Below are 24363 nucleotides of genomic sequence, written 5' to 3'. Positions count from 1 at the left end.
GGTTGGGTGTGAGGGTGGTGTGGTTGTGGGTGTGTGTGTGAGGGTGTGTGGGTGTGAGAGTGGGTGTGAGGATTGCGTGGGTGTGAGGGTAGGTGTGAGGGTTGTGTGGCTGTGAGGGTGGTGTGTGTGAGGTTGGTGTGGGTGTGAGGGTGGTGTGAGTGTGAGGGTGGTGGGGGTGTGGGTCTGGGTGTGAGAGTGGTGTGAGTGTGAGGGTGGTGTGGCTGTGAGGGTGGTATGGGTGTGAGGGTGGTGTGAGTGTAGGTGTGGTGTGGGGGTGAGGTTGGTATGAGTGTGATGGTGGGTGTGAGGGTGGTGTGGCGTGTGTGTTAGGGTGGTGTGGGTGTGAGGGTGGGTGTGAGGGTTGTGTGGCTGTGAGCGTGGTATGTGTGAGGGAGGTGTGGGTGTGAGGGAGGTGTGGGTGTGAGGGTGGTGTGGGTGTGAGGTTAGGTGTGAGGGTGGTGTGGTTGTGGGTGTTGGTGTGAGGGTGGTGTTAGTGTGAGGGTGGTGTTGGTGTGAGGGTGGTGTGAGTGTGAGGGTGGCGTGGGTGTGAGGGTGGTGTGGGTGTGAGGTTGGGTGTGAGGGTGGTGTGGTTGTGGGTGTGTGTGTGAGGGTGTGTGGGTGTGAGGGTGGTGTGGGTGTGAGGGTGGTGTGGGTGTGAGAGTGGTGTGGGTGTGAGGGTGGTGTGGGTGTGAGCGTGGTGTGGGTGTGAGGGTGTTGTGGGTGTGAGGGTGGTGTGGGTGTGATGGTGGGCGTGAGGGTGGCGTGGGTGTGAGGGTGGTGTGGGTGTGAGGGTGGGTGTGATGGTGGCGTGGGTATAAGGGTGGGTGTGAGGGTGTTGTGGGTGTGGTGTGGGTGTGGTGGGGGTGTGAGGGTGGTGTGAGGTTGTGTGTGTGGGTGTGGTGTGGGTGTGAGGGTGGTGTGGGTGTGAGGGTGGTGGGGGTGTGGGTCTGGGTGTGAGGATGGTGTGAGTGTGAGTGTGGTGTGTGTGTGAGAGTGGTGTGTGTGTGAGGGTGGTGTGGGTGTGAGGGTGGTGTGGGTGTGAGGGTGGTGTGGGTGTGAGGGTGGTGTGAGTGTGGGTGTGGGTGTGAGGGTGTGGGTCTGGGTGTGTGGGTGGTGTGAGTGTGAGGGTGGTGTATGTGTGAGGTTGGTGTGGGTGTGGGGCTGGTGTGTGTGTGAGGGTGGTGTGGCTGTGAGGGTGGTATGGGCGTGAGGGTAGTGTGAGGGTGGTGTGGTTGTGACGGTGGTGTGGGTGTGAGGGTGGTGTATGTGTGAGGGTGGTGTGAGTGTGTGGGTGGTGTGGGTGTGACGGTGGTGTGGGTGTGAGGGTGGTGTGTGTGTGAGGGTGGTGTGTGTGTGAGGGTGGTGTGGGTGTGAGGGTGGTGTGAGTGTGGGTGTGGTGTTTGGTGTGAGGGTGGTGTGAGTGTGAGGGTGGTGTGGCTGTGAGGGTGGTATGGGTGTGAGGGTGGTGTGAGTGTAGGTGTGGTGTGGGGGTGAGGGTGGTATGAGTGTGATGGTGGGTGTGAGGGTGGTGTGGCTCTGAGGGTGGCGTGTGTGTGAGGGGGGTGTGAGGGTTGTGTGGCTGTGAGGGTGGTGTGGGTGTGAGGGTGGTGTGGGTGTGAGGGTGGTGTGGGTGTGAGGTTGGGTGTGAGGGTGGTGTGGTTGTGGGTGTGTGTGTGAGGGTGGTGTTGGTGTGAGGGTGGTGTGAGTGTGAGGGTGGCGTGGGAGTGAGGGTGGTGTGGGTGTGAGGTTGGGTGTGAGGGTGGTGTGGTTGTGGGTGTGTTTGTGAGGGTGTGTGGGTGTGAGAGTGGGTGTGAGGGTGGTGTGTGTGTGAGGGTGGTGTGGGTGTGAGGTTGGGTGTGAGGGTGGTGTGGTTGTGGGTGTGTGTGTGAGGGTGGTGTGGGTGTGAGTGTGGTGTGAGTGTGGGTGTGGTGTGAGTGTGAGGGTGGTGTGGCTGTGAGGGTGGTATGGGTGTGAGGGTGGTGTGAGTGTAGGTGTGGTGTGGGGGTGAGGGTGGTATGAGTGTGATGGTGGGTGTGAGGGTGGTGTGGCTCTGAGGGTGGCGTGTGTGTGAGGGGGGTGTGAGGGTTGTGTGGCTGTGAGGGTGGTGTGGGTGTGAGGGTGGTGTGGGTGTGAGGGTGGTGTGGGTGTGAGGTTGGGTGTGAGGGTGGTGTGGTTGTGGGTGTGTGTGTGAGGGTGTGTGGGTGTGAGAGTGGGTGTGAGGATTGCGTGGGTGTGAGGGTAGGTGTGAGGGTTGTGTGGCTGTGAGGGTGGTGTGTGTGAGGTTGGTGTGGGTGTGAGGGTGGTGTGAGTGTGAGGGTGGTGGGGGTGTGGGTCTGGGTGTGAGAGTGGTGTGAGTGTGAGGGTGGTGTGGCTGTGAGGGTGGTATGGGTGTGAGGGTGGTGTGAGTGTAGGTGTGGTGTGGGGGTGAGGTTGGTATGAGTGTGATGGTGGGTGTGAGGGTGGTGTGGCTGTGAGGGTGGCGTGTGTGTTAGGGTGGTGTGGGTGTGAGGGTGGGTGTGAGGGTTGTGTGGCTGTGAGCGTGGTATGTGTGAGGGAGGTGTGGGTGTGAGGGAGGTGTGGGTGTGAGGGTGGTGTGGGTGTGAGGTTAGGTGTGAGGGTGGTGTGGTTGTGGGTGTTGGTGTGAGGGTGGTGTTAGTGTGAGGGTGGTGTTGGTGTGAGGGTGGTGTGAGTGTGAGGGTGGCGTGGGTGTGAGGGTGGTGTGGGTGTGAGGTTGGGTGTGAGGGTGGTGTGGTTGTGGGTGTGTGTGTGAGGGTGTGTGGGTGTGAGGGTGGGTGTGAGGGTGGTGTGGGTGTGAGGGTGGTGTGGGTGTGAGAGTGGTGTGGGTGTGAGGGTGGTGTGGGTGTGAGCGTGGTGTGGGTGTGAGGGTGTTGTGGGTGTGAGGGTGGTGTGGGTGTGATGGTGGGCGTGAGGGTGGCGTGGGTGTGAGGGTGGTGTGGGTGTGAGGGTGGGTGTGATGGTGGCGTGGGTATAAGGGTGGGTGTGAGGGTGTTGTGGGTGTGGTGTGGGTGTGGTGGGGGTGTGAGGGTGGTGTGAGGTTGTGTGTGTGGGTGTGGTGTGGGTGTGGGTGTGGTGTGGGTGTGAGGGTGGTGTGGGTGTGAGGGTGGTGGGGGTGTGGGTCTGGGTGTGAGGATGGTGTGAGTGTGAGTGTGGTGTGTGTGTGAGAGTGGTGTGGGTGTGACGGTGGTGTGTGTGTGAGGGTGGTGTGGGTGTGAGGGTGGTGTGGGTGTGAGGGTGGTGTGGGTGTGAGGGTGGTGTGGGTGTGAGGGTGGTGTGGGTGTGAGGGTGGTGTGGGTGTGAGGGTGGTGTGAGTGTGGGTGTGGGTGTGAGGGTGTGGGTCTGGGTGTGTGGGTGGTGTGAGTGTGAGGGTGGTGTATGTGTGAGGTTGGTGTGGGTGTGGGGCTGGTGTGTGTGTGAGGGTGGTGTGGCTGTGAGGGTGGTATGGGCGTGAGGGTAGTGTGAGGGTGGTGTGGTTGTGACGGTGGTGTGGGTGTGAGGGTGGTGTATGTGTGAGGGTGGTGTGAGTGTGTGGGTGGTGTGGGTGTGACGGTGGTGTGGGTGTGAGGGTGGTGTGTGTGTGAGGGTGGTGTGTGTGTGAGGGTGGTGTGGGTGTGAGGGTGGTGTGAGTGTGGGTGTGGTGTTTGGTGTGAGGGTGGTGTGGCTGTGAGGGTGGTATGGGTGTGAGGGTGGTGTGAGTGTAGGTGTGGCGTGGGGGTGAGGGTGGTATGAGTGTGATGGTGGGTGTGAGGGTGGTGTGGCTCTGAGGGTGGCGTGTGTGTGAGGGGGGTGTGAGGGTTGTGTGGCTGTGAGGGTGGTGTGGGTGTGAGGGTGGTGTGGGTGTGAGGGTGGTGTGGGTGTGAGGTTGGGTGTGAGGGTGGTGTGGTTGTGGGTGTGTGTGTGAGGGTGGTGTTGGTGTGAGGGTGGTGTGAGTGTGAGGGTGGCGTGGGAGTGAGGGTGGTGTGGGTGTGAGGTTGGGTGTGAGGGTGGTGTGGTTGTGGGTGTGTTTGTGAGGGTGTGTGGGTGTGAGAGTGGGTGTGAGGGTGGTGTGTGTGTGAGGGTGGTGTGAATGTGAGGGTGGTGTGGGTGTGAGGGTGGTGTGGGTGTGAGGTTGGGTGTGAGGGTGGTGTGGTTGTGGGTGTGTGTGTGAGGGTGTGTGGGTGTGAGAGTGGGTGTGAGGGTTGCGTGGGTGTGAGGGTAGGTGTGAGGGTTGTGTGGCTGTGAGGGTGGTGTGAGTGTGAGGGTGGTGTGGGTGTGACAGTGGTGTGGGTGTGGTGTGTGTGACGGAGGTGTGGGTGTGAGGGTGGTGTGTGTGTGAGGGTGGTGTGTGTGTGAGGGTGGTGTGGGTGTGAGTGTGGTGTGAGTGTGGGTGTGGTGTGAGTATGAGGGTGGTGTGGCTGTGAGGGTGGTATGGGTGTGAGGGTGGTGTGAGTGTAGGTGAGGTGTGGGGGTGAGGGTGGTATGAGTGTGATGGTGGGTGTGAGGGTGGTGTGGCTCTGAGGGTGGCGTGTGTGTGAGGGGGGTGTGAGGGTTGTGTGGCTGTGAGGGTGGTGTGGGTGTGAGGGTGGTGTGGGTGTGAGGGTGGTGTGGGTGTGAGGTTGGGTGTGAGGGTGGTGTGGTTGTGGGTGTGTGTGTGAGGGTGTGTGGGTGTGAGAGTGGGTGTGAGGATTGCGTGGGTGTGAGGGTAGGTGTGAGGGTTGTGTGGCTGTGAGGGTGGTGTGTGTGTGAGGTTGGTGTGGGTGTGAGGGTGGTGTGAGTGTGAGGGTGGTGGGGGTGTGGGTCTGGGTGTGAGAGTGGTGTGAGTGTGAGGGTGGTGTGGCTGTGAGGGTGGTATGGGTGTGAGGGTGGTGTGAGTGTAGGTGTGGTGTGGGGGTGAGGTTGGTATGAGTGTGATGGTGGGTGTGAGGGTGGTGTGGCTGTGAGGGTGGCGTGTGTGTTAGGGTGGTGTGGGTGTGAGGGTGGGTGTGAGGGTTGTGTGGCTGTGAGCGTGGTATGTGTGAGGGAGGTGTGGGTGTGAGGGAGGTGTGGGTGTGAGGGTGGTGTGGGTGTGAGGTTAGGTGTGAGGGTGGTGTGGTTGTGGGTGTTGGTGTGAGGGTGGTGTTAGTGTGAGGGTGGTGTTGGTGTGAGGGTGGTGTGAGTGTGAGGGTGGCGTGGGTGTGAGGGTGGTGTGGGTGTGAGGTTGGGTGTGAGGGTGGTGTGGTTGTGGGTGTGTGTGTGAGGGTGTGTGGGTGTGAGGGTGGGTGTGAGGGTGGTGTGGGTGTGAGAGTGGTGTGGGTGTGAGGGTGGTGTGGGTGTGAGCGTGGTGTGGGTGTGAGGGTGTTGTGGGTGTGAGGGTGGTGTGGGTGTGATGGTGGGCGTGAGGGTGGCGTGGGTGTGAGGGTGGTGTGGGTGTGAGGGTGGGTGTGATGGTGGCGTGGGTATAAGGGTGGGTGTGAGGGTGTTGTGGGTGTGGTGTGGGTGTGGTGTGGGTGTGAGGGTGGTGTGGGTGTGAGGTTGTGTGTGTGGGTGTGGTGTGGGTGTGGTGTGGGTGTGAGGGTGGTGTGGGTGTGAGGGTGGTGGGGGTGTGGGTCTGGGTGTGAGGATGGTGTGAGTGTGAGTGTGGTGTGTGTGTGAGAGTGGTGTGGGTGTGACGGTGGTGTGGGTGTGAGGGTGGTGTGGGTGTGAGGGTGGTGTGGGTGTGAGGGTGGTGTGGGTGTGAGGGTGGTGTGGGTGTGAGGGTGGTGTGAGTGTGAGTGTGGGTGTGAGGGTGTGGGTCTGGGTGTGTGGGTAGTGTGAGTGTGAGGGTGGTGTATGTGTGAGGGTGGTGTGGGTGTTAGGGTGGTGTGAGTGTGGGTGTGAGGGTGATGTGAGTGTGAGGGTGGTGGGGGTGTGGGTCTTGGTGTGAGGGTGTTTGGGAGTGAGGGTGGTGTGTGTGTGAGGGTGGTATGAGTGTGAGGGTGGTGTGGTTGTGGGTGTGTGTGTGAGGGTGGTGTGTGTGTGAGGGTGGTGTGGGTGTGAGGGTGGATGTGAGGGTGGCGTGGGTGTGAGGGTGGCGTGGGTGTGAGGGTGGGTGTGAGGGTTGTGTGGCTATGAGGGTGGTGTGGGTGTGAGGGTGGTGTGGGTGTGAGGGTGGTGTTGGTATGAGGGTGGTGTGGGTGTGTGGGTGCTGTGCGTGTGATGGTAGTGTGGGTGTGGGGTGGTGTGGGGGTGATGTGCGTGTGAGGGTGGCGTGGGTGTGAGGGTGGTGTGGGTGCGAAGGTGGTGTGGGTGTGTGAGGTTGGGTGTGAGGGTGGTGTGGTTGTGGGTGTTGGTGTGAGGGTGGTGTTGGTGTGAGAGTGGTGTTGGTGTGAGGGTGGTGTGAGTGTGAGGGTGGCGTGGGTGTGCGGGTGGTGTGGGTGTGAGGTTGGTTGTGAGGGTGGTGTGGTTGTGGGTGTGTGTGTGACGGTGTGTTGGTGTGAGGGTGGGTGTGAGTGTTGCGTGGGTGTGAGGGTGGTGTGGGTGTGGGGTTGGTGTGTGTGTGAGGGTGGTGTGGGTGTGAGGGTGGTGTGGGTGTGAGGGTGGTGTGGGTGTGATGGTGGGTGTGAGGGTGGCGTGGGTGTGAGGGTGGTGTGGGTGTGAGGGTGGGTGTGAGGGTGGCGTGGGTGTAAGGTGGGTGTGAGGGTGTTGTGGGTGTGGTGTGGGTGTGAGGGTGGTGTGGGTGGTGTGTGTGTGAGGGTGGTGTGTGTGTGAGCGTGGTGTGAGTGTGAGGGTGGTGTGGGTGTGAGGGTGGTGGGGGTGTGGGTCTGGGTGTGAGGGTGGTGTCGGTGTGAGGGTGGTGTGGGTGTGAGGGTGTTGTGGGTGTGAGGGTGGTGTGGGTGTGAGGTTGGTGTGGGTGTGGGTGTGGTGTGGGTGTGAGGTTGGTGTGTGTGTGAGGGTGTTGTGGGTGTGAGGGTTGTGTGGGTGTGAGGTTGGTGTGGGTGTGGTGAGGTTGGTGTGGGTGTGAGGGTGGTGTGGGTGTGAGGCTGGTGTGTGTGTGGGGGTGGTGTGTGTGTGAGGGTGGTGTGGCTGTGGGGGTGGTGTGAGTGTAGGTGTGGTGTGGGGGTGAGGGTGGTGTGGGTGTGAGGGTGGTGTGGCTGCGAGGGTGGTGTGAGTGTAGGTGTGGTGTGGGGGTGAGGGTGGTATGAGTGTGAGGGTCTTGTGGGTGTGAGGGTTGTGTGAGTGTGAGGGTGTTGTGGGTGTGGTGTGGGTGTGAGGGTGGTGTGGGTGTGAGGGTGGTGTGGGTGTGAGGGTGTGTGTGAGGGTGGTGTGTGTGTGAGGGTGGTGTGGGTGTGAGGATGGTGTGAGTGTGAGGGTGGTGGGGGTGTGGGTCTGGGTGTGATGGTGGTGTGAGTGTGAGGGTGGTGTGTGTGTGAGGGTGGTGTGGGTGTGAGGGTGGGTGTGAGGGTTGTGTGGCTGTGAGGGTGCTGTGGGTGTGAGGGTGGTGTGGGTGTGAGGGTGCGTGTGAGGGTGGTGTGTGTGTGGGGGTGGTGTAGGTTTGAGGGTGGTGCGGGTGTGAGGGTGGGTGTGAGGGTTGTGTGGCTGTGAGGGTGCTGTGGGTGTGAGGGTGGTGTGGCTGTGAGGGTGGTGTGAGTGTGAGGGTGGTGTGTGTGTGAGGGTGGTGTGAGTGTGAGGGTGGGTGTGAGGGTGGTGTGTGTGTGGGGGTGGTGTGGGTGTGATGGTGGGTGTGAGGGTGGTGTGGGCGTGTGGGTGCTGTGCGTGTGATGGTGGTTATGTTGTGAGGGTGGTGTTGATGTGAGGGTGGTGTGTGTGTGACGGTGGTGTGTGTGTGGGGGTGGTGTGGGTGTGTGGGTGGTGTGCGTGTGATGGCAGTGTGGGGGTGGTGTGTGTGTGATGGCAGTGTGGATGTGGGAGTGGTGTGTGTGTGTGGGCGGTGTGCGTGTGGTGGTGGTGTGGGGGTGGGGTGGTGTGCGTGTGATAGTCGTGTGGGTGTGAGGGTGGTGTTGGTGTGAGGGTGGTGTGGGTGTGAGGGTGGTGTAGCTGTGAGGGTGGTGTCTGTGTGAGGGTGGTTTGTGTGTGTGGGTGATGTGCGTGTGATGGCAGTGTGGATGTGGGAGTGGTGTGTGTATGTGGGTGGTGTGCGTGTGGTGGTGGTGTGGGGGTGGTGTGCGTGTGATAGTCGTGTGGGTGTGAGGGTGGTGTGGGTGTGAGGGTGGTGTGTGTGTGAGGGTGGTGTGTGTGAGGGTGGTGTGTGTGTGAGGGTGGTGTGTGTGGGGATGGTGTGGGTGTGAGTGTGTGTGAGGGTGGTGTGGGTGTAGTGTGGGTGTGAGGGTGGTGTGTGTGTGAGAGTGGTGTGTGTGTGAGCGTGGTGTGTGTGTGAGGGTGGTGTGTGTGGGGATGGTGTGGGTGTGAGGGTGGTTTGAGTGTGAGGGTGGTGTGGGTGTGAGAGTGGTGTGGGTGTGCGGGTGGTGTGGGTGGTGTGTGTGTGAGGGTGGTTAGGGTGTGGTGTGGGTGTGAGAGTGGTGTGAGTGTGAGGGTGGTGTGGGTGTGGTGTGGGTGTGAGGGTGGTATGTGTGTGAGGGTGGTGTGTGGGGATGGTGTGGGTGTGAGGGTGGTGTGGGTGTGAGGGTGGCGTGAATGTAGGTGTGGTGTGGGCGTGAGGGTGGTGTTGGTGTGGTGTGGGTGTGGGCGTGAGGGTGGTTTGGGTGTGAGTGTGGTGTGGGTGTGAGGGTGGTGTGGGTGTGAGGGTGTTGTGGGTGTGAGGGTGTTGTGGGTGTGAGGGTTGTGTGAGTGTGAGGGTGTTGTGGGTGTGAGTGTGGTGTGGATGTGAGGGTGGTGTGTGTGCGACGGTGTTGTGGGTGTGAGGGTGTTGTGGGTGTGAGGGTGGTGTGGGTGTGAGGGTGGTGTGGGTCTGGCGTGGTGTCGGTGTGAGGGTGGTGTGGGTGTGAGGGTGGGTGTGGTGTGGATGTGAGTGTGAGGGTGGTGGGGGTGTGGGTCTGGGTGTGAGGGTGGTGTGAGTGTGAGGGTGGTGTGGCTGTGAGGGTGGGATGTGTGTGAGGGTGGTGTGAGTGTGAGGGTGGTGTGGGTGTGGCGGTGGTGTTGGTGTGAGGGTGGTGTATGTGTGAGGGTGGTGTGAGTGTGAGGGTGGTGTGGGTGTGACGGTGGTGTGGGTGTGAGTGTGGTGTGTGTGTGAGGGTGGTGAGGGTGTGAGGGTGGTGTGAGTGTGTGTGTGGTGTGGGTGTGAGGGTGGTGTGAGTGTGAGGGTGGTGGGGGTGTTGGTCTGGGTGTGAGGGCGGTGTGAGTGTGAGGGCGGTGTGGGTCTGAGGGTGGTATGGGTGTGAGTGTGGTTGTAGGTGTGGTGTGGGGGTGAGGATGGTATGAGTGTGATTGTGGGTGTGAGGGTGGTGTGGCTGTGAGGGTGGTGTGTGAGGGTGGTGTGGGTGTGAGGGTGGGTGTGAGGGTTGTGTGGCTGTGAGCGTGGTGTGTGTGTGTGAGGGTGGTGTGGGTGTGAGGGTGGTGTGGGTGTGAGGTTGGGTGTGCGGGTGGTGTGGTTGTGGGTGTGTGTGTGAGGGTGGTGTTGGTGTGAGGGTGGTGTGAGTGTGAGGGTGGCGTGGGTGTGAGGGTGGTGTGGGTGTGAGGTTGGGTGTGAGGGTGGTGTGGTTGTGGGTGTGTGTGTGAGGGTGTGTTGGTGTGAGGGTGGGTGTGAGGGTGGCGTGGGTGTGAGGGTGGGTTGTAGGGTGGTGTGGCTGTGAGGGTGGTGTGTGTGTGAGGCTGGTGTGGGGGTGAGGGTGTTGTGGGTGTGAGGGTGGGTGTGAGGGTGGCGTGGGTGTGAGGGTGGCGTGGGTGTGAGGGTGGTGTGGGTGTGAGGGTGGGTGTGAGGGTGTCGTGGGTGTGAGGGTGTTGTGGGTGTGGTGTGGGTGTGAGGGTGGTGTGGGTGTGGGTGTGAGGTTGGTGTGTGTGTGGGTGTGGTGTGGGTGTGTGGGTGGTGTGGCTGTGAGGGTGGTGTGTGTGTGAAGGTGCTGTGGGGGTGGTGTGGGTGTGGGTGTGCGGGTGGTGTGGGAGTGAGGGTTGTGTGGGAGTGAGGGTGGTGTGGGTGTGAGGGTGGTGTGGGTGTGGGTGTGAGGGTGGTGTGGGTGTGGGGGTGATGTGGGTGTGAGGTTGGAGTGGGTGTGAGGGTGTTGTGGGTGTGAGTGGTGTGTGTGTGTGGGTGTGGGGGTGATGTGGGTGTGAGGGTGGTATGAGTGTGATGGTGTTGTGGGTGTGGTGTGTGGTGTGGGTGTGAGGTTGGTGTGTGTGTGTGGGTGTGGTGTGTGTGTGAGCGTGGTGTGAGTGTGAGGGTGGTGTGGGTGTGACGGTGGTGTGGATGTGAGGGTGGTGTGTGTGCGACGGTGTTGTGGGTGTGAGGGTGTTGTGGGTGTGAGGGTGGTGTGGGTGTGAGGGTGGTGTGGGTGTGAGGGTGGTGTGGGTCTGAGCGTGGTGTCGGTGTGAGGGTAGTGTGGGTGTGAGGGTGGGTGTGGTGTGGATGTGAGTGTGAGGGTGGTGGGGGTGTGGGTCTGGGTGTGAGGGTGGTGTGAGTGTGAGGGTGGTGTGGCTGTGAGGGTGGGATGTGTGTGACGGTGGTGTGAGTGTGAGGGTGGTGTGGGTGTGGCGGTGGTGTTGGTGTGAGGGTGGTGTATGTGTGAGGGTGGTGTGAGTGTGAGGGTGGTGTGGGTGTGACGGTGGTGTGGGTGTGAGTGTGGTGTGTGTGTGAGGGTGGTGAGGGTGTGAGGGTGGTGTGAGTGTGTGTGTGGTGTGGGTGTGAGGGTGGTGTGAGTGTGAGGGTGGTGGGGGTGTGGGTCTGGGTGTGAGGGCGGTGTGAGTGTGAGGGTGGTGTGGGTCTGAGGGTGGTATGGGTGTGAGTGTGGTTGTAGGTGTGGTGTGGGGGTGAGGATGGTATGAGTGTGATGGTGGGTGTGAGGGTGGTGTGGCTGTGAGGGTGGTGTGTGAGGGTGGTGTGGGCGTGAGGGTGGGTGTGAGGGTTGTGTGGCTGTGAGCGTGGTGTGTGTGTGTGTGTGTGAGGGTGGTGTGGGTGTGAGGGTGGTGTGGGTGTGAGGTTGGGTGTGCGGGTGGTGTGGTTGTGGGTGTGTGTGTGAGGGTGGTGTTGGTGTGAGGGTGGTGTGAGGGTGGTGTGAGTGTGAGGGTGGCGTGGGTGTGAGGGTGGTGTGGGTGTGAGGTTGGGTGTGAGGGTGGTGTGGTTGTGGGTGTGTGTGTGAGGGTGTGTGGGTGTGAGGGTGGGTGTGAGGGTGGCGTGGGTGTGAGGGTGGGTTGTAGGGTGGTGTGCCTGTGAGGGTGGTGTGTGTGTGAGGCTGGTGTGGGGGTGAGGGTGTTGTGGGTGTGAGGGTGGGTGTGAGGGTGGCGTGGGTGTGAGGGTGGCGTGGGTGTGAGGGTGGTGTGGGTGTGAGGGTGGGTGTGAGGGTGTCGTGGGTGTGAGGGTGTTGTGGGTGTGGTGTGGGTGTGAGGGTGGTGTGGGTGTGAGGTTGGTGTGGGTGTGGTGTGGGTGTGAAGGTGGTGTGGGTGGTGTGGCTGTGAGGGTGGTGTGTGTGTGAAGGTGCTGTGGGGGTGGTGTGGGTGTGGGTGTGCGGGTGGTGCGGGTGTGAGGGTGGTGTGGGAGTGAGGGTTGTGTGGGAGTGAGGGTGGTGTGGGTGTGAGGGTGGTGTGGGTGTGCGTGTGAGGGTGGTGTGGGTGTGGGGGTGATGTGGGTGTGAGGTTGGTGTGGGTGTGAGGGTGGTGTGGGTGTGAGTGGTGTGTGTGTGCGGGTGGTGTGGGTGTGGGGGTGATGTGGGTGTGAGGGTGGTATGAGTGTGATGGTGTTGTGGGTGTGGTGTGTGGTGTGGGTGAGAGGTTGGTGTGTGTGTGTGGGTGTGGTGTGTGTGGGGGTGGTGTGGGTGTGAGGGTGGTGTGGGTGTGGGTGTGGTGCGTGGGTGTGTTGTGGGTGTGGGTGTGGGTGTGAGGGTGGTGTGGGTGTGAGGGTGGTGTGGGTGTGACCTTGGTGTGGCTGTGAGCGTGGTTGTGGGTGTGTGTGTGAGGGTGTGTGGGTGTGAGAGTGGGTGTGAGGGTTGCGTGGGTGTGAGGGTAGGTGTGAGGGTTGTGTGGCTGTGAGGGTGGTGTGTGTGTGAGGGTGGTGTGGGTGTGAGGGTGGTGTGAGTGTAGGTGTGGTGTGAGTGTGAGGGTGGTGTGGGTGTGACAGTGGTGTGGGTGTGGTGTGTGACGGTGGTGTGGGTGTGAGGGTGGTGTGTGTGTGGGTGTGGGTGTGGGTGTGAGGGTGGTGTGGGTGTGAGGGTGGTGTGGGTGTGACCTTGGTGTGGCTGTGAGCGTGGTGTGAGTGAGGGTGATGTTGGTGTGAGGGTGTTGTGGGTGTGAGTGTGGTATGAGTGCGGGTGTGGTGTGAGTGTGAGGGTGGTGTGGGTGGTGTGGGTGTGAGTGTGGTATGAGTGTGGGTGTGAGGGTGGTGTTGGTGTGAGGGTGGTGTGGGTGTGAGTGTGGTGTGGGTGTGAGGGTGGTGTGAGTGTGAGGGTGATGTTGGTGTGAGGGTGTTGTGGGTGTGAGTGTGGTATGAATGTGGGTGTGGTGTGAGTGTGAGGGTGGTGTGGGTGTGAGGGTGGTGTGGGTGTGAGTGTGGTGTGGGTGTGAGGGTGGTGTGAGTGAAGGGTGGTGTGAGTGTGATGGTGGTGTTGGTGTGAGAGTGGTGTGTGTGTGAGGGTGTCGTGGGTGTGATTGTGGTATGAGTGTGGGTGTGGTGTGAGTGTGAGGGTGTGTGGGTGTGAGGGTGGTGTGGGTGTGAGGGTGGTGTGGGTGTGAGGGTGGTGTGTGTGTGAGGGTGTTGTGGGTGTGAATGTGATGGTATTGTGGGTGTGAGTGTGAGGGTGTTGTGGGTGTGAATGTGAGGGTGGTGTGGGTGTGAGGGTGGTGTGGGTGTGAGGGTGGTGTGGGTGTGAGCGTGGTGTGGTTGTGGGGGTGGTGTGGGTGTGAGGGTGGTGTGGGTGTGTTGAGGGTGGTGTGGGTGTGAGGGTGGTGTGGGTGTGGGGGTGGTGTGGTTGTGAGGGTGGTGTGGGTGTGGGTTTGAGGGTGGTGTGTGTGTGAGGGTGGTGTGTGTGTGAGGGTGGTGTGGGTGTGAGGGTGGTGTGAGTGTGGGTGTGGTGTTTGGTGTGAGGGTGGTGTGAGTGTGAGGGTGGTGTGGCTGTGAGGGTGGTATGGGTGTGAGGGTGGTGTGAGTGTAGGTGTGGTGTGGGGGTGAGGGTGGTATGAGTGTGATGGTGGGTGTGAGGGTGGTGTGGCTCTGAGGGTGGCGTGTGTGTGAGGGGTGTGTGAGGGTTGTGTGGCTGTGAGGGTGGTGTGGGTGTGAGGGTGGTGTGGGTGTGAGGGTGGTGTGGGTGTGAGGTTGGGTGTGAGGGTGGTGTGGTTGTGGGTGTGTGTGTGAGTGTGGTGTTGGTGTGAGGGTGGTGTGAGTGTGAGGGTGGCGTGGGAGTGAGGGTGGTGTGGGTGTGAGGTTGGGTGTGAGGGTGGTGTGGTTGTGGGTGTGTTTGTGAGGGTGTGTGGGTGTGAGAGTGGGTGTGAGGGTGGTGTGTGTGTGAGGGTGCTGTGAATGTGAGGGTGGTGTGGGTGTGAGGGTGGTGTGGGTGTGAGGTTGGGTGTGAGGGTGGTGTGGTTGTGGGTGTGTGTGTGAGGGTGTGTGGGTGTGAGAGTGGGTGTGAGGGTTGCGTGGGTGTGAGGGTAGGTGTGAGGGTTGTGTGGCTGTGAGGGTGGTGTGTGTGTGAGGGTGGTGTGGGTGTGAGGGTGGTGTGAGTGTAGGTGTGGTGTGAGTGTGAGGGTGGTGTGGGTGTGACAGTGGTGTGGGTGTGGTGTGTGACAGTGGTGTGGGTGTGAGGGTGGTGTGTGTGTGAGGGTGGTGTGTGTGTGAGGGTGGTGTGGGTGTGAGTGTGGTGTGAGTGTGGGTGTGGTGTGAGTGTGAGGGTGGTGTGGCTGTGAGGGTGGTGTGAGTGTAGGTGTGGTGTGGGGGTGAGGGTGGTATGAGTGTGATGGTGGGTGTGAGGGTGGTGTGGCTCTGAGGGTGGCGTGTGTGTGAGGGACGTGTGAGGGTTGTGTGGCTGTGAGGGTGGTGTGGGTGTGAGGGTGGTGTGGGTGTGTGGGTGGTGTGGGTGTGAGGTTGGGTGTGAGGGTTGTGTGGTTGTGGGTGTGTGTGTGAGGGTGGTGTTGGTGTGAGGGTGGTGTGAATGTGAGGGTGGTGTGGGTGTGAGGGTGGTGTGGGTGTGAGGTTGGGTGTGAGGGTGGTGTGGTTGTGGGTGTGTGTGTGAGGGTGTGTGGGTGTGAGAGTGGGTGTGAGGATTGCGTGGGTGTGAGGGTAGGTGTGAGGGTAGTGTTGCTGTGAGGGTGGTGTGTGTTTGAGGTTGGTGTGGGTGTGAGGGTGGTGTGAGTGTGAGGGTGGTGGGGGTGTGGGTCTGGGTGTGAGAGTGGTGTGAGTGTGAGGGTGGTGTGGCTGTGAGGGTGGTATGGGTGTGAGGGTGGTGTGAGTGTAGGTGTGGTGTGGGGGTGAGGTTGGTATGAGTGTGATGGTGGGTGTGAGGGTGGTGTGGCTGTGAGGGTGGCGTGTGTGTTAGGGTGGTGTGGGTGTGAGGGTGGGTGTGAGGGTTGTGTGGCTGTGAGCGTGGTATGTGTGAGGGAGGTGTGGGTGTGAGGGAGGTGTGGGTGTGAGGGTGGTGTGGGTGTGAGGTTAGGTGTGAGGGTGGTGTGGTTGTGGGTGTTGGTGTGAGGGTGGTGTTAGTGTGAGGGTGGTGTTGGTGTGAGGGTGGTGTGAGTGTGAGGGTGGCGTGGGTGTGAGGGTGGTGTGGGTGTGAGGTTGGGTGTGAGTGTAGGTGTGGTGTGGGGGTGAGGTTGGTATGAGTGTGATGGTGGGTGTGAGGGTGGTGTGGCTGTGAGGGTGGCGTGTGTGTTAGGGTGGTGTGGGTGTGAGGGTGGGTGTGAGGGTTGTGTGGCTGTGAGCGTGGTATGTGTGAGGGAGGTGTGGGTGTGAGGGAGGTGTGGGTGTGAGGGTGGTGTGGGTGTGAGAGTGGTGTGGGTGTGAGGGTGGTGTGGGTGTGAGCGTGGTGTGGGTGTGAGGGTGTTGTGGGTGTGAGGGTGGTGTGGGTGTGATGGTGGGCATGAGGGTGGCGTGGGTGTGAGGGTGGTGTGGGTGTGAGGGTGGGTGTGATGGTGGCGTGGGTATAAGGGTGGGTGTGAGGGTGTTGTGGGTGTGGGTGTGGTGTGGGTGTGAGGGTGGTGTGGGTGTGAGGTTGTGTGTGTGGGTGTGGTGTGGGTGTGGGTGTGGTGTGGGTGTGAGGGTGGTGTGGGTGTGAGGGTGGTGGGGGTGTGGGTCTGGGTGTGAGGATGGTGTGAGTGTGAGTGTGGTGTGTGTGTGAGAGTGGTGTGGGTGTGACGGTGGTGTGTGTGTGAGGGTGGTGTGGGTGTGACGGTGGTGTGGGTGTGAGGGTGGTGTGAGTGTGGGTGTGGGTGTGAGGGTGTGGGTCTGGGTGTGTGGGTGGTGTGAGTGTGAGGGTGGTGTATGTGTGAGGGTGGTGTGGGTGTGAGGGTGGTGTGAGTGTGGGTGTGAGGGTGGTGTGAGTGTGAGGGTGGTGGGGGTGTGGGTCTGGGTGTGAGGGTGTTTGGGAGTGAGGGTGGTGTGTGTGTGAGGGTGGTATGAGTGTGAGGGTGGTGTGGGTGTGAGGGTGGGTGTGAGGGTGGCGTGGGTGTGAGGGTGGCGTGGGTGTGAGGGTGGGTGTGAGGGTTGTGTGGCTGTGAGGGTGGTGTGTGTGTGAGGGTGGTGTGGGTGTGAGGGTGGTGTGGGTGTGAGGGTGGTGTTGGTATGAGGGTGGTGTCGGTATGTGGGTGCTGTGCGTGTGATGGTAGTGTGGGTGTGTGGTGGTGTGGGGGTGATGTGCGTGTGAGGGTGGCGTGCGTGTGAGGGTGGTGTGGGTGCGAAGGTGGTGTGGGTGTGTGAGGTTGGGTGTGAGGGCGGTGTGGTTGTGGGTGTTGGTGTGAGAGTGGTGTTGGTGTGAGGGTGGTGTGAGTGTGAGGGTGGCGTGGGTGTGCGGGTGGTGTTGGTGTGAGGTTGGGTGTGAGGGTGGTGTGGTTGTGGGTGTGTGTGTGACGGTGTGTTGGTGTGAGGGTGGGTGTGAGTGTTGCGTGGGTGTGAGGGTGGTGTGGGTGTGGGGTTGGTGTGTGTGTGAGGGTGGTGTGGGTGTGAGGGTGGTGTGGGTGTGATGGTGGGTGTGAGGGTGGTGTGGGTGTGAGGGTGGTTGTGAGGGTGGCGTGGGTGTAAGGTGGGTGTGAGGGTGTTGTGGGTGTGGTGTGGGTGTGAGGGTGGTGTGGGTGGTGTGTGTGTGAGGGTGGTGTGTGTGTGAGGGTGGTGTGGGTGTGAGGGTGGTGTGGGTGTGAGGGTGGTGGGTGTGTGGGTCTGGGTGTGAGGGTGGTGTCGGTGTGAGGGTGGTGTGGGTGTGAGGGTGTTGTGGGTGTGAGGGTGGTGTGGATGTGAGGTTGGTGTGGGTGTGGGTGTGGTGTGGGTGTGAGGTTGGTGTGTGTGTGAGGGTGTTGTGGGTGTGAGGTTGGTGTGGGTGTGGTGAGGGTGGTGTGGGTGTGAGGGTGGTGTGGGTGTGAGGCTGGTGTGTGTGGGGGTGGTGTGTGTGTGAGGGTGGTGTGGCTGTGGGGGTGGTGTGAGTGTAGGTGTGGTGTGGGGGTGAGGGTGGTGTGGGTGTGAGGGTGGTGTGGGTGTGAGGGTGGTGTGGCTGCGAGGGTGGTGTGAGTGTAGGTGTGGTGTGGGGGTGAGGGTGGTATGAGTGTGAGGGTCTTGTGGGTGTGAGGGTTGTGTGAGTGTGAGGGTGTTGTGGGTGTGGTGTGGGTGTGAGGGTGGTGTGGGTGTGAGGGTGGTGTGGGTGTGAGGTTGGTGTGGGTGTGGTGAGGGTGGTGTGGGTGTGAGGGTGGTGTGGGTGTGAGGGTGGTGTGGGTGTGAGGCTGGTGTGTGTGTGGGGGTGGTGTGTGTGTGAGGGTGGTGTGGCTGTGGGGGTGGTGTGAGTGTAGGTGTGGTGTGGGGGTGAGGGTGGTGTGGGTGTGAGGGTGGTGTGGGTGTGAGGGTGGTGTGGCTGCGAGGGTGGTGTGAGTGTAGGTGTGGTGTGGGGGTGAGGGTGGTATGAGTGTGAGGGTCTTGTGGGTGTGAGGGTTGTGTGAGTGTGAGGGTGTTGTGGGTGTGGTGTGGGTGTGAGGGTGGTGTGGGTGTGAGGGTGGTGTGGGTGTGAGGGTGTGTGTGAGGGTGGTGTGTGTGTGAGGGTGGTGTGGGTGTGAGGATGGTGTGAGTGTGAGGGTGGTGGGGGTGAGGGTCTGGGTGTGAGGGTGGTGTGAGTGTGAAGGTGGTGTGTGTGTGAGGGTGGTGTGGGTGTGAGGGTTGTGTGGCTGTGAGGGTGCTGTGGGTTTGAGGGTGGTGTGGGTGTGAGGGTGGGTGTGAGGGTGGTGTGTGTGTGGGGGTGGTGTAGGTGTGAGGGTGGTGCGGGTGTGAGGGTGGGTGTGAGGGTTGTGTGGCTGTGAGGGTGCTGTGGGTGTGAGGGTGGTGTGGCTGTGAGGGTGGTGTGAGTGTGAGGGTGGTGTGTGTGTGAGGGTGGTGTGGGTGTGAGGGTGGGTGTGAGGGTGGTGTGTGTGTGGGGGTGGTGTGGGTGTGATGGTGGGTGTGAGGGTGGTGTGGGCGTGTGGGTGCTGTGCGTGTGATGGCAGTGTGGGTGTGGGGGTGGTGTGTGTGTGATGGCAGTGTGGGAGTGGTGTGTGTGTGTGGGTGGTGTGCGTGTGGTGGTGGTGTGGGGGTGGGGTGGTGTGCGTGTGATAGTCGTGTGGGTGTGAGGGTGGTGTTGGTGTGAGGGTGGTGTGGGTGTGAGGGTGGTGTAGCTGTGAGGGTTGTGTCTGTGTGAGGGTGGTTTGTGTGTGTGGGTGATGTGCGTGTGATGGCAGTGTGGATGTGGGAGTGGTGTGTGTGTGTGGGTGGTGTGCGTGTGGTGGTGGTGTGGGGGTGGTGTGCGTGTGATAGTCGTGTGGGTGTGTGAGGGTGGTGTGGGTGTGAGGGTGGTGTGTGTGTGAGGGTGGTGTGTGTGTGAGGGTGGTGTGTGTGGGGATGGTGTGGGTGTGAGTGTGTGTGAGGGTGGTGTGGGTGTAGTGTGGGTGTGAGGGTGGGTGTGAGGGTGGTGTGTGTGTGGGGGTGGTGTAGGTGTGAGGGTGGTGCGGGTGTGAGGGTGGGTGTGAGGGTTGTGTGGCTGTGAGGGTGCTGTGGGTGTGAGGGTGGTGTGGCTGTGAGGGTGGTGTGAGTGTGAGGGTGGTGTGTGTGTGAGGGTGGTGTGGGTGTGAGGGTGGGTGTGAGGGTGGTGTGTGTGTGGGGGTGGTGTGGGTGTGATGGTGGGTGTGAGGGTGGTGTGGGCGTGTGGGTGCTGTGCGTGTGATGGCAGTGTGGGTGTGGGGGTGGTGTGTGTGTGATGGCAGTGTGGGAGTGGTGTGTGTGTGTGGGTGGTGTGCGTGTGGTGGTGGTGTGGGGGTGGGGTGGTGTGCGTGTGATAGTCGTGTGGGTGTGAGGGTGGTGTTGGTGTGAGGGTGGTGTGGGTGTGAGGGTGGTGTAGCTGTGAGGGTTGTGTCTGTGTGAGGGTGGTTTGTGTGTGTGGGTGATGTGCGTGTGATGGCAGTGTGGATGTGGGAGTGGTGTGTGTGTGTGGGTGGTGTGCGTGTGGTGGTGGTGTGGGGGTGGTGTGCGTGTGATAGTCGTGTGGGTGTGTGAGGGTGGTGTGGGTGTGAGGGTGGTGTGTGTGTGAGGGTGGTGTGTGTGTGAGGGTGGTGTGTGTGGGGATGGTGTGGGTGTGAGTGTGTGTGAGGGTGGTGTGGGTGTAGTGTGGGTGTGAGGGTGGTGTGTGTGTGAGCGTGGTGTGTGTGTGAGCGTGGTGTGTGTGTGAGGGTGGTGTGTGTGGGGATGGTGTGGGTGTGAGGGTGGTTTGAGTGTGAGGGTGGTGTGGGTGTGAGAGTGGTGTGGGTGTGCGGGTGGTTTGAGTGTGAGGGTGGTGTGGGTGTGAGGGTGGTGTGGGTGTGAGGGTGGTGTGTGTGTGAGGGTGGTTAGGGTGTGGTGTGGGTGTGAGAGTGGTGTGAGTGTGAGGGTGGTGTGGGTGTGGTGTGGGTGTGAGGGTGGTGTGTGTGTGAGGGTGGTGTGTGGGGATGGTGTGGGTGTGAGGGTGGTGTGGGTGTGAGGGTGGCGTGAATGTAGGTGTGGTGTGGGCGTGAGGGTGGTGTGAGTGTGAGGGTGGTGTGGGTGTGGTGTGGGTGTGGGCGTGAGGGTGGTTTGGGTGTGAGTGTGGTGTGGGTGTTAGGGTGTTGTGGGTGTGAGGGTGTTGTGGGTGTGAGGGTTGTGTGAGTGTGAGGGTGTTGTGGGTGTGAGTGTGGTGTGAGTGTGGGTATGGTGTGGGTGTGAGGGTGGTGTGGGTGTGAGGGTGGTGTGGGTGTGGGGGTGGTGTGTGTGTGAGCGTGGTGTGTGTGTGAGCGTGGTGTGAGTGTGAGGGTGGTGTGGGTGTGACGGTGGTGTGGATGTGAGGGTGGTGTGTGTGCGACGGTGTTGTGGGTGTGAGGGTGTTGTGGGTGTTAGGGTGGTGTGGGTGTGAGGGTGGTGTGGGTGTGAGGGTGGTGTGGGTCTGAGCGTGGTGTCGGTGTGAGGGTGGTGTGGGTGTGAGGGTGGGTGTGGTGTGGATGTGAGTGTGAGGGTGGTGGGGGTGTGGGTCTGGGTGTGAGGGTGGTGTGAGTGTGAGGGTGGTGTGGCTGTGAGGGTGGGATGTGTGTGAGGGTGGTGTGAGTGTGAGGGTGGTGTGGGTGTGGCGGTGGTGTTGGTGTGAGGGTGGTGTATGTGTGAGGGTGGTGTGAGTGTGAGGGTGGTGTGGGTGTGACGGTGGTGTGGGTGTGAGTGTGGTGTGTGTGTGAGGGTGGTGAGGGTGTGAGGGTGGTGTGAGTGTGTGTGTGGTGTGGGTGTGAGGGTGGTGTGAGTGTGAGGGTGGTGGGGGTGTGGGTCTGGGTGTGAGGGCGGTGTGAGTGTGAGGGTGGTGTGGGTCTGAGGGTGGTATGGGTGTGAGTGTGGTTGTAGGTGTGGTGTGGGGGTGAGGATGGTATGAGTGTGATGGTGGGTGTGAGGGTGGTGTGGCTGTGAGGGTGGTGTGTGAGGGTGGTGTGGGTGTGAGGGTGGGTGTGAGGGTTGTGTGGCTGTGAGCGTGGTGTGTGTGTGTGTGTGTGTGAGGGTGGTGTGGGTGTGAGGGTGGTGTGGGTGTGAGGTTGGGTGTGCGGGTGGTGTGGTTGTGGGTGTGTGTGTGAGGGTGGTGTTGGTGTGAGGGTGGTGTGAGTGTGAGGGTGGCGTGGGTGTGAGGGTGGTGTGGGTGTGAGGTTGTGTGTGAGGGTGGTGTGGTTGTGGGTGTGTGTGTGAGGGTGTGTGGGTGTGAGGGTGGGTGTGAGGGTGGCGTGGGTGTGAGGGTGGGTTGTAGGGTGGTGTGGCTGTGAGGGTGGTGTGTGTGTGAGGCTGGTGTGGGTGTGAGGGTGGGTGTGAGGGTGGCGTGGGTGTGAGGGTGGCGTGGGTGTGAGGGTGGTGTGGGTGTGAGGGTGGGTGTGAGGGTGTCGTGGGTGTGAGGGTGTTGTGGGTGTGGTGTGGGTGTGAGGGTGGTGTGGGTGTGGGTGTGAGGTTGGTGTGTGTGTGGGTGTGGTGTGGGTGTGAGGGTGGTGTGGGTGGTGTGGCTGTGAGGGTGGTGTGTGTGTGAAGGTGCTGTGGGGGTGGTGTGGGTGTGGGTGTGCGGGTGGTGTGGGTGTGAGGGTGGTGTGGGAGTGAGGGTTGTGTGGGAGTGAGGGTGGTGTGGGTGTGAGGGTGGTGTGGGTGAGGGTGGTGTGGGTGTGGGGGTGATGTGGGTGTGAGGTTGGTGTGGGTGTGAGGGTGGTGTGGGTGTGAGTGGTGTGTGTGTGAGGGTGGTGTGGGTGTGGGGGTGATGTGGGTGTGAGGGTGGTATGAGTGTGATGGTGTTGTGGGTGTGGTGTGTGGTGTGGGTGTGAGGTTGGTGTATGTGTGTGGGTGTGGTGTGTGTGTGGGGGTGGTGTGGGTGTGAGGGTGGTGTGGGTGTGGGTGTGGTGCGTGGGTGTGTTGTGGGTGTTGGTGTGGGTGTGAGGGTGGTGTGGGTGTGAGGGTGGTGTGTGTGTGAGGGTGTTGTGGGTGTGAGTGTGGTATGCGTGTCGGTGTGGTGTTGGTGTGAGGGTGGTGTGGGTGTGAGGGTGGTGTGGGTGTGAGGGTGGTGTGGGTGTGACCTTGGTGTGGCTGTGAGCGTTGTGTGTGTGTGAGAGTGCTGTGTGTGTGAGGGTGTTGTGGGTGTGAGGGTGTTGTGGGTGTGAGTGTGGTGTGGGTGTGAGGGTGGTGTGGGTGTGAGGGTGGTGTGGGTGTGGGGGTGGTGTGTGTGTGAGGGTGGTGTGGGTGTGGGGGTGGTCAGGGTGCGAGGGTGGTCAGGGTGCGAGGGTGGTGTGAGTGTGAGGGTGGTGTGAGTGTGGGTGTGGGTATGAGGGTGGTGTGGGTGTGAGGTTGGTGTGGGTGTGAGGTTGGTGTGGGTGTGAGGGTGATGTTGGTGTGAGGGTGTTGTGGGTGTGAGTGTGGTATGAGTGTGGGTGTGGTGTGAGTGTGAGGGTGGTGTGGGTGGTGTGGGTGTGAGTGTGGTATGAGTGTGGGTGTGAGGGTGGTGTGGGTGTGAGTGTGGTGTGGGTGTGAGGGTGGTGTGAGTGTGAGGGTGATGTTGGTGTGAGGGTGTTGTGGGTGTGAGTGTGGTATGAATGTGGGTGTGGTGTGAGTGTGAGGGTGGTGTGGGTGTGAGGGTGGTGTGGGTGTGAGTGTGGTGTGGGTGTGAGGGTGGTGTGAGTGAAGGGTGGTGTGAGTGTGATGGTGGTGTTGGTGTGAGAGTGGTGTGTGTGTGAGGGTGTCGTGGGTGTGAGTGTGGTATGAGTGTGGGTGTGGTGTGAGTGTGAGGGTGTGTGGGTGTGAGGGTGGTGTGGGTGTGAGGGTGGTGTGGGTGTGAGGGTGGTGTGTGTGTGAGGGTGTTGTGGGTGTGGGGGTGGTGTGGGTGTGAGGGTGGTGTGGGTGTGAGGGTGGTGTGGGTGTGAGGGTGGTGTGGGTGTGAGGGTGGTGTGGGTGTGGGGGTGGTGTGGTTGTGGGTGTGAGGGTGGTGTGGGTGTGAGGGTGGTGTGGGTGTGAGGGTGGTGTGGGTGTGAGCGTGGTGTGGTTGTGGGGGTGGTGTGGGTGTGAGGGTGGTGTGGGTGTGAGGGTGGTGTGGGTGTGAGGGTGGTGTGGGTGTGGGGGTGGTGTGGTTGTGAGGGTGGTGTGGGTGTGGGTGTGAGCGTGGTGTGGGTGTGAGGGTGGTGTGGGTGTGAGGGTGGTTGGGGGCTGGTGTTGGAGGATGGGCTGACACACGTGACACGAGGAACCGCAGCTCAGCGGGGTCTCACTTCATCGCCCGGTGCCACCCTCCACCCTGGCGACAGCCCCCATCGTGTTGTGTGGCACTCCCGCCATGCTAAATGGGATAGACTTCGAACCCATCTAGCAACTACCTTCAGCTGCTTCATCAATGATGTTCGCTGATGGATACACAATGTTCGGCAGCCCATCCACAAACATTACTCCCTCCACCACCAGCGCACAGTGACTGCCGTGTGTTCCTCCTCCAAGTTGCACTGCAGGAACTCACAAAGTCTCCTCACACAGCACCTCCCAAACTCTGGACCACTGCCACCTTGGAGGACAAGGGCGACAGACACATCGGGCCGGATTCTCCGAGCCCGCGCCGGGTCGGAGAATCGCCGGGGGCACGGGAGATTCCCACCACGTCACTCCGATGCCGGGACGCCGATTCTCTGGTGATCAGAGACTTGTCGCCTATCGCGCCCGCGCGGTTGCTGCGGCGCCGGTCAGGGACCGCTGAAATAAGCCTCCGTGCCGATTCTCCGTGGGCTACCTGCCGAACTCCTTCCGGCGTGGTTCCAACCTGGTACCACGCGGCGGTAGCTCTGACCCGCGGCCGCTGTGGACGTCCTGGTGGGGGGGGTGAGGCTCCACGGGAGTCAAGGCCCGTGATTGGGGGCTTCTGATCGGCGGGCGGGCCCGGTTTGGAGTGGGCCTACCTCCTGATGCATGGCCCGCTGTAAGTTCCCCGACATGTTGCTGCGTGCCGGTGCGGAGACGGCCGTCGCCGCGGTCCTGCGCTGGCCGTGCAGTGCTGCCTTCCGACGCTGGAGCAGCGCGCAGCACTCCGGTGCCGTGGTAACCCCATGAACACGGTGAATTGCTGGGCCAAGAGGCTCGTTGACGCCGGCGTCCACCACTCAGGTGTTTACGGCGGCGGCAACACTTGGCCGGGATTTCGGAGAATCGCAGCCCCGGTCTCACCACCACCTGCAAGTTCCCGTCCAAGCCACACTCCACCCTGACTGGGAAATATATCTCCATTTCTTCACTGTCATTTGGGACCCAATCCTGGACCTCCCTAACAGCACAGTGGGTGTACCTACACCACACGGACTGTAGCGGTTCAAGGAGGCAGCACCCCACCATGTTCTCTTGACAATTCCGATGGACAATCAATGCTGACCTAGCCGGTGATGCACATATCCCGTGAATTAACTTTTCAATATTACACAATATTTTGGACAGTTTGGTCAGCATCTCGAAGGAAACAAATTCTGGTCCTTGTGTTTCTAAACTTATTACAAGGTGTGGTGGGGAATGGGTTAAGGAATGCACAATAACCACTAATCAGTGTTTTCTTGTCTTTTAACAAACCACATTGGAACTTTATTGACTGGTTTAATTTTTTAATAACACATGAACAGAAAATTCCATGTTGTCATGCATTGTGGATTTTACATTATAGCACATCCTCTCTCTCTCCCTCCCTCTCTCCCTCTCTCTTTCTCTTTCTCACCCTCTTGCTCCCTCTCTCTCCATCTCCCTATCTGTCCCTCGCTCTCCATCTCTCTTTCTCCCTCCCTCTCTCCCTCTCTTTTTCCCCTGTCTCTCTCTCTCTCCATCCCTATATCTCTCGCTCTCTCTCCCTCTCTTTCTCTCTCTGCCTTTCTCCTCCTCTGTCTCCCAGTCCCACTCTCTGTCCCTCTCTCTCCCCCACACCTTCCCTTCCTATGTCCCCTTTCCCATCCCACACGGCACAGCGACAGAAGCTGGCACTCCCAGGTTGGCTGCACTTTGTACAAACAGGCTGCCTGGGTGATCGTCTGAAAGGACAGAAGCAAACAGCACAAAACAGGAAGCAGACGACCAGGTTGTCTCTCGTGAGCGATGGAGTGTGGAAGGTA

Source organism: Scyliorhinus torazame, chromosome 5 (assembly GCF_047496885.1).
Source record: "Scyliorhinus torazame isolate Kashiwa2021f chromosome 5, sScyTor2.1, whole genome shotgun sequence".
In the NCBI taxonomy this organism is placed as follows: domain Eukaryota; kingdom Metazoa; phylum Chordata; class Chondrichthyes; order Carcharhiniformes; family Scyliorhinidae; genus Scyliorhinus; species Scyliorhinus torazame.
The sequence above is the reverse complement of the archived record's forward strand: the minus strand, read 5'-3'. Positions refer to the sequence as shown.